Below are 9,468 nucleotides of genomic sequence, written 5' to 3'. Positions count from 1 at the left end.
ATGTAAAACATGTTTCGAATTTCTACTAGGCATATCATGACTTTGTTATTTGGGTTTTCTCTGTTAGTTATTATGCCGAGTGTTGATGTCATACATGTAACGTAACGAATCAAACTGATATCGACCGATGCCCGCAGCGTAGCGCGGGGAAATCCACTAGTTATATTTATATTAAAATTGGTGTATGCGAAAACTTCCACCAACTTTTTGCTTTCTCGACTCTTAGTAAAGTTCTCGCTTTTGATAAACGTTTCACATTTCACCAAGTTTCACAAATTTGATGAAAACTTCAACTTTTCACATAACTTGATATTGTAAGCCATATAATTAAACCATCACTAGTCTTAGCACGTCATTTGTAGTACATGCAAGATTCAATATTGTCCTTGTATAAAAGCTTTTGTTACGTATGTTTTACCTAATAGTGAATGCTTTACCTAATAGTAAATTTCATCTATTTTTAACATAGTTCATGAGTTTTTGAAAAACATAGTCTTTAGTATTTTCCATCACTCAAAAGCAATTTGGACCCTTTCTAAGTATTCCTATCAAGATTTCGGATCCTTCAATTAAGTATTCATATAAAAAATGTATAGAAGATGATTTAATATAGTTTAGGCTTCTATGGATGTATAAAGTAAAACTTAAAAGCAAAATATTTGTCTAAAATTTTGCATATGGCTACTTTGTTTAGTTATTTTATTATGAGTATCAGTTCTTTGTTTCGTCAGACCACATTTTTTAAACAGATTATAAGAACACATATTTGAATAGAACTATAGGCTTGATAGAATTTATTACGAATATAACCATTGCATCCATGTAACAAATTTTCAATTTGGAGAGCTCGAAAAAGAGAGGAAGCTATAAAGAAATCTGTCACATTCAAATATTGTTGTTGAGGCTTGGACTCGTGTTAGTTTTAGTCATAATATTATCCTTACTATGTAATTGCATTATAAAATTTATTTGTTTTTTCCAGTTGATATACTACAACCACTAGACTTACTAAGTTACCAATTGTCACCTAAACATTTTCATCAATCAAATATTTGTTTTGAGTTTTATTAAATAGATAAGGCAATAACGTATCAAATAATGTAAGAATAATAAATGGGGTAAAGTTAGAATACAAACAGAGATAAAAATGAGAAGTGTGAGAAAGATTTTTGACCACACAAAATCCCCTAAAAATAAATTCAAAAAAAATAATTTAAAAAATCATAACTCAAAATATAAATAAAAACAAAAAAATAAAAAAAACTAAAATGTTTCTGCCATCATTCTCGTTAAAAAAATACAAAATTAAAAAAAAATTGACGAAAAGACACAATGGTATGATCAAAGACACAATGACGAAAATGAACAAAAGATACAATTATAACTAAAAAAGACACAATAGATCACAAAATACAACACAATGCCGAACAAAATATAACACAATGTTAAGTATTATAACACAATATAAAGAAAAAAAGACACAATATCAAGGAAAAAAAAAGACATAATCAATGACGAAAATAAGCACAAAACACAATGACAAACAAAAATACACGACGACTTTTTACACTTATCATTGTGTTTTTTTTATGAGAACGAGAAAGAAGGTGAAAACATTTTTTCATTTTTTTATTATATATTGAGTTACGATTTATTTATTTATTTTAATTTTTTTAAGATAGAAATCCTTCTCATTTTTGTTCTCCTTTATAGAATAATTTGACCATAATAAATGAACTACATAAATTATTTATAGCTCTATATACTAGGTCGAACATATATTATACAGTTTACGTATAAAGTTGGATATATCTTTTTTTTTCTAACTTTTGTATCAATGTTATTTATTGAGTTTGCTTTTGACGGTCGATGCATGATCCGACCATGACATTGGCAATTATCTTTCTTTTGGTTTCATTGTGTTTGTTAAGAGAAAGATATTTATAGGCAGTTCACGGGTGATTCATGCATTGACCTTGTCAGTTCTGTACAAATTGGTTAATTCAAGGAATTTGAAGTAAAACTTATAATAATAGTGTAATTTTTAAGTAGTATTAGACTTTGTCAAAATTTTACTATTATCGAAATAATCAATTAATATTAGACAATCACACACTAATACACCTTGTTAAGACAAATTTACAATTATATGGTAGCTTTAGATGATCATTACTTTTTCTTAGAACATCGACTTTCTTTATTTAGGCTACCACACCCTCCGAATTTGGAGAGCCTTGTATTATCTGATTTTTATTAACACTGAAATTTAAAAAAAATGTATGTGTTAAATGTTTATTCGTAGTAAGGGGTGTGCGCTATGTCAGAACCTGCCTAGATTGAACCGCCCAGAATCCAAAACCAACCTTTCTACATGCCCAAACCGGTAACTGGAGGGTTGGTCTCGGTCTTGTTTGGCTGGGTTGGGTTGGGTCTCTCGGGTTAAGCTAGGACTGAATTGTAAAATAGACCAACTTAGAACCTTAATTCTGCACACAATAAAAAAAAAGCACTCAACTAACAACATAATCAAACAAACTGAACAACTAGTCAAATTCTACGAATACCATAATTGATTAGGAAACACAACTAATTACTCGATGAAAAGAATAGAATTATTGGATTGAATCATTGGACAAAGAGTATGAAATTATTATGTCTTTACATGTGGTTGCTGCTTGCAGTTCTGAGAAAGGTAATCTTGGGGTGCCTCAGCTACCCGGACAAGGCTGCTCCTTTCACACCAATACCTACAAGCTCACTTTCATGGATTAAGGTTTCTTCATTCTTTTCTTTTTTAGGGGGTCTTATTTTCATCAACTTGGTGAAAATAAGCAATCCCAAACACCCCCTTATTATGAGCTGCAAATCCCTGCTTTGTTAATATACTTATGAGCACCACTGTATGCCCTATTTGTATATATGAGATGAAAGGATTCAAGTTATCTAGACCGGCCAAGCACATTTGAACATGCAAGATTTTATCGTTTCTCTCATTTTCGTGAAAAAATGAGCGTGTTCATGTTTTTGCGTTAATTGTATTAACAAGCGGTTCATGAATGTAAAAGAATGAACATAACTGACTTAGATGAACAAATATAAACTAACGAAACTCAGCAAACACTAATTATAAGTAAACATGCATATCAATCTGATGGACCTAAAACTAAGTTGAATTATAGCTGGTGATGTTTTAATTTCATAAAATTAGACTACATTGTAATGTGGCTGAATTTGTTAATGAATATGTAAACAAATGAACTTAAAGAAACATAAGCGAACAAATATAAGCACATGTAAATGAACGAATGTAAATGAACGTTCACGATCATGAACGAACGAGACAGACATGTATTCATATTCATTCGTTTAACTAAATGACCAAAAAGTTTTGTTCATGTTCAGTCGTTTATTAGATAAACGAACTTTCTGCCGAATGGTTCACGAGCAGTTCAATGAACGTTCGGTTCATTTACATGCTTAAACTTACCTTATTTTTCTTTCTCAATTTGACTCGACTGATCATTACAAGTATAGTCATAGCCATTAGCCAATGCTAAAAACCCAAATTGCAGGCTGCACAGCAAACATTAGTGGGCTAACAGTTTCATCCTTGAATAAACCATTCAGAATGTTTTGTGTACTATTTACACATTAGACTTGGCTTTCTTGATTATAAGTATTGTATTGAACCATATGAGAAATGAGAAAGTATACTTTTGAATCCTGATATGTATTTTAATTAGTTAATCACTTCAATTTATCATTTTGCTTTTCTATGTTCCTTTACAAGTATCATGTTTGATATTTGTTGTGCAGATTATTCTTGTAACGCATCCCAAAGCTAGCGATCTCAGAGAGTCTTTGAAATACATTTACAATTTGTATGTTGAGTATGTTGTGAAGAATCCACTCTACACTCCAGGAACTCCAATCAGGTTAGCAATGTACTTAAGAAATAATATAATTACATGATAAAACTAACACGACATTTAAAATCATAATCTTGTATAATGACCATGATCAAGTTAAGAAAAGAGAGCACGTGTTTTAACTTCTAGGTGTAAGTTTTAATATTTAAGTTGATAAATTGAATCATTTGGCATATGTTTCATGATTATAGATTAAAAGTACCAGTTTCTGGTTTTTGTATACCAGAGCATCTTCACAAGCACTAGTAGATGAATGAATGGTTATGCAAAATTATTTGGATTGATCGGATCGAAATTTACAATAGTATTCTAAATGTTATGTGTTGGCTTGTGCAGAAGCAAGTTATTCAACACAACTCTTGACCAATACGTTCGGGGTCTTGGATAATTTGGTAAGGTAGCTGTAACACCCCAACCCGGAACAGGCTAACGTGTTACTATTACAGATATCAAATCAACGCCACAATCCAAAATACAACAAAAATTAATGCAACCTACGTCATATTATTAAACAAAATGAATTAACTTTTATAAGCTTGAACTTCATTTTTATCTCTCATCACTAAATTCCCCGAATCCCGGATTACCTGAAAACAAAATAAGAAAAACAAAACAAGAAAACACGGCTGAGCCAAAAATTGCCCAGTAACGGAAAGAACAATAGTATAGGTAAAAGCACACATAAGACAAAACACATACTGAAATAGAACTGAAACTATTGCGGATATAAAACCACGTTTTAGACCGAACTATAATTAAATGCGAAACATAATCCGATACACGATCGGGACGTAATCTGAATATACTCAAATTTAACCAAAGGCATATACACATATCGAAACGGACCAGAAATATAGCGAAACAAAATATAATTACTAAAATACACGACGATGATGTTAAAATAAATAGGTCGTGAAATACGGAAGCACCCAGAGCCTAAACAGAGGGGTACACAGCTAGCTAGTCCATGCACCAAAGAGACGGTGTGGGTGGCGTGCACACATTGTTCCATCTCAAACAGAAGTCAGGAGTCAGGAGTCAGGAGTCAGAAGTCGGAGCTAAGATCGATCTATACGCCTCTAAGTGGCCAAGGTACTACATGAGTACTTTCAGAGACGCCGTGAACTTTGATTACGCACTGTCACGATAAGTGCCATGTCAGGAGTCAGGAGTCAGGAGTCGGAGCTAAGATCGATCTATACGCCTCTAGGGGCCAGAGTGCTTATACAAGCACAAGCTAGAGACGCCGTGAACTTTGATTACGCACTGTCACGATAAGTGCCATGTCGTTGACGCCCCAACGACAAGTCAGAAATGCTCGGGTAACAGAGTACTGAAGCTAAATTCATATAACTAAATTCGAACAGGAACATGCAACAATGTATACAAAATATATATAACCTATTGCATGTTAAAAACTTAATATTAAACATATCATACGGATAAACTGAACTCAATCTGAAACTGAAAAATAACAAAAATCCGCACTACGAAGTGACGGACATAGAATATAATACAGAACCAGTACTATGAGTGAAGAAAACTAAAACCCGTACTACAAAGTAACGGAATATAAATAATACTAAGAGGAAACAAAGACGGAAACCGTACTACCAAGTAACAGAATATAATTGATACTAAAAGTAACAAAAACAGAAACCGTACTACGAAGTAACAAGAAACAGAATCCGTAATGAAGTAACGGAATATAATTTATACTATGAGTGACAGAAACCAGAAACCGTACTACCAAGTAACAGAATATAATTTATACTATGAGTGAAGAAAAACAGAATCCGTACCTTGGTTTAGCAATCAAAGCAAAAAAATGAACAAGTCGTCCATAACACGTATAAGAACCAGAAGCTAAGGATCGTAGCTACAACGACGTGGATTTCCGGCAACGGGTTGCGGTGGTGGCGAAGACCTCACGTGCACGAGCAGGGAATGGAAGTGAGCGGTGGTTGGCTGACTACCAGCAGCGTCGGCGAGGACTCGTGTAACGGTGGCTGCGGTGCCCGGTTTCTCCGGTGAGTTGCAGGGCGGTGGTGGTGCACGGTACTTGACGGTGGTGACGAAGTGAACTTGTCTCGCGACACGGAAGCAATGAAATTTGCAAGGATAGCAGCGATGAACTACTACAGGTCCGTGACGGTCCGTCGGCAGTGGAGTCACCGGCGACCGCTTGAATCAGAAACAAGGTAGGGTCACGTAGAGAGAGAGAGGCCAGTGGTGGTGGTTTAAAACAGTTGCGGCGGCGGTGGTTTTCAAGTAACGGCAGAACCGAATATGATGGCGGTAGGGTTTTGTGAGATTTATGTTGGAGTCTTATCGCGTTTGTGTATATATATATTAAACGAGTTATAAGCGTGATCAAATTCCTAAATAAGTTGATTGTTTGCTGCTCACGTTTGAATTTGAAACAAGTTGATCTAGATGATGATTGGAATATAAAATAATAAACATATGCTCAGTCATGAGTTTGAAATCATCTAGGTTTCAATTTTAAATTATTATTATTATTATTATATCATATTTTGTAAAACTAAAATTTACGGGTATTACAACTCTTCCATCCTAAAAAAAACATTTCGTCCTCGAAATTGTAAGACGGTGACACATACTTTCGGATATCACGGAAACGAAACAAACCTAAACTTTCATAAATTCAGACATGACAATTGCAAAGTCTTGGAAACAAATATTAGGACATATAAAACAGAATTCATATGAAATCAAAACCATCCAAACTGAAATAGCTGACTCGTTGCCATGATGATATTGAACGAAACTATGGGTAACCTAAAACTTGTATCGGATAATACTAGTTCTTATAAACGGAAATCAAAAATTTCATTTGAACACAGAATTACATATAACATAGTGGATAACTAATAACTAAAATAAATAAATTTTGATGAGCTAAAGCCTATGACTAAATTGTGTAACTAATAACCAAAACGAAAGACAGATAACTGAAACATGTGACTTATAAGTGGAAATAAAAAGTGATAACTAATGGAATACTAAAAAAAAATCAAGACTTAAAACGTAAATTTTCAAAAACATATTTTGAATATTAACATGCATTTCTACACTGATATAAAAATAAATAAATATATAATAAAAGACACGTAACACTAGCAGATAATAGCGAAAACTTAAGACAATGTCGTATCTAAATATTAGAGGAACATTAAGCTGCAAAATGGATTTTAGTAGCACACATACATACCTTACATTTGTTAATACTTGTTGCTTTTGAACTTATACTTGTAAGATAAATATGTTACTTCACAAAAATCATTATGTTACTGAAACGATTTTATGAAGTTTAAAAATAAATTATCCAACTCAACTGTATATATTTTCTTATATCCATTACTAATATTTATTATTTTAAATATTTTAAATATGCGGATATTACAGTAGCTCTTCGTCTCTATGATTAGAGGTGGTTATTCATGAATCGTTTACTTATAAATAGCGGTGTGCATGAAACTGAAAAAATGGAACTTAAACAAAAACCACCTGTTTGGTTTTATATTTTCATAAAAACCGAATTTTCAGTTAGGGCTTGGTTTCGGTTTTGCATGTAGTTAAAAACGAAAAAACCGAACCGACTTTATGTATTATATTGAATTTTATGTTATTTATAACATATAAATAAATAATGCAACCCAGGTATCTTAGCCCAAATAAATGATAACCAATTAGTTGTTAAATTTGTCCAAAGTAATGAACTTGGGCCTAAATGTTTTCGTTAATTAGTTTTATTAACGAAAACATTTAGGCCCAAGTTCATTACTTTGGACCAAGTTTTTTCGACCCAAATGGAAAAACAGAAAAAACCAAAATCAAATGGAACCCGCGAAACAAAAAAAACTGTAAACGGATGGTTTTCAAAACTCAAAAACTGAATATTTGGTTTTTGCTTCGGTCCGAGCCCAAAACTAACCCAGACTGACCCATGCATACCCCTATATATAAATGTGTCGAAAGGTTATGTTTTTTTTCTCTTAACAGATCAGATGTGCATAATAAAACAGCCTTCTTAATTAAAATGGCTTTTTAAAGAAACATTATTTTGTAAAACAATATAGTGTTTGTGATCACATTTTAAACATTATTTACTTATAAAACAAAAGAAATGTGTTTGTCTGCCCAATCTGACCCAACCTGTCTTGACCTCTACTTTAAAGTACCTGTTTTGACCCGTTACCCGTTTTGACATGCTACACAGCCTGCCTGACATGCCACTTTGCCAACTCTAACTAGGATTCATCAACTACGAATACCTTGTTTATGACTATAATAATATGTTTTTACAGTAGGATCTATCAATCGGCAGGAGCAGGTGAAACCGTGAAACATTTGGTATCCAAGGGTTTACATGCTGATGTCCAAAGCTGCTTCTAAGATGCTATTGTGTGCAAACTGATTGTTAATCATTTACTGTAAGCATAAAAGATCATCGTACATCATTTGAACCGCTTTCTTTTATACATTGCTTGAATATAGTGTCGTTTACTTTGTCTGTTTGATGTATGTTGTTACAATAAGACAATGCTTAACATTATTACCTATTTGATATTGTTATTGTTTTGAAAGACGATTATAGTATACTCGAACTTACATGGTCAAATGTTCTTCCCATGCTTAAACACCAAAAATGGTGCTTAGGGGTATTGTCTTTATTATACACACAGAAACGAATATCGGTACCAGATGACACACAAAAGAAACTCTGTAGGGTCACCTGACCGAAACAAATTGTTTCTTGTTGATCTAGTTAATACGCTCGGCTTGGTTTGTCGCCTTATAAAATTGACCAACTCGAATCATGAATACGTTGTTAGGTACGAGGTGACACTCCTATCAACTTGCAGCCCCCACTGTAATTCCATAAGTTAGCGGGTAAAGAAACGATAAAAAGAAAGACAAAAGGAACCCGTGAATATAGCATCCCTGTTTTCTTTAGAAAAATCCAGCATAATCACCACCTCAGCGCAAAATTCTTTACAACCAGAATGTTTATATGCACTCATTGTTTAAAGAAGTTTCTTAACTATCTTTTGATATTATGTTGTTCACAGAAAAAGTTTCTTAACTAGCATTTTATATCTTTCAAATTTTGTTCACATTAATGGCCATTTAAGTTGTATGACATGTCTATTAGAAATGTTTCAAAGTGGTAACTTAAACGAGAAAATATAATACTACGCCCTTCTAAGGGGCTTGAAGAAAACATACATTATGAAATAAAGCTTATAAGAAAATTCGAAATTTGAGTTTAGTTTAAACCCGTCCAGGTTAAACTTGTGAACAATTTAGCTAAATTCTTGAAGACTAATGCTATCATTTAGGTCCTCAAGAGTGGTGGTGTCAAAATCTCGAACAAATCTAGAGTTTGATATAAACACCTCTTCAATAAGCATGCACGATTATTGGTGGATACTCGATGATGCAATTAATTAAACAATGGTATGTGTGTATGGTTCACATGGTTAATACATGCTTCATCTACATATCACACTGA

The 9,468-nt window shown here is 33.1% G+C and overlaps 1 long non-coding RNA gene across 1 annotated transcript; it reads left to right on the top strand.

Annotated features, from left to right (window-relative positions):
• The first annotated feature begins 3,754 nt into the window (after positions 1-3,754).
• On the top strand, positions 3,755-9,152 carry LOC143589526 (uncharacterized). The gene is made up of 3 exons (XR_013145300.1): positions 3,755-3,935; positions 4,266-4,321; positions 8,261-9,152. It is a non-coding gene; the product is annotated as an uncharacterized LOC143589526 (long non-coding RNA).
• The last annotated feature ends 316 nt before the right edge of the window (positions 9,153-9,468 follow it).

The sequence above is a fragment of the Bidens hawaiensis genome, unplaced genomic scaffold, assembly GCF_021521415.1.
Source record: "Bidens hawaiensis isolate Kalapana, Puna unplaced genomic scaffold, B.hawaiensis_p1.1 tig00037604_1, whole genome shotgun sequence".
Lineage (NCBI taxonomy): Eukaryota > Viridiplantae > Streptophyta > Magnoliopsida > Asterales > Asteraceae > Bidens > Bidens hawaiensis.
The sequence above is the reverse complement of the archived record's forward strand: the minus strand, read 5'-3'. Positions and strand labels throughout refer to the sequence as shown.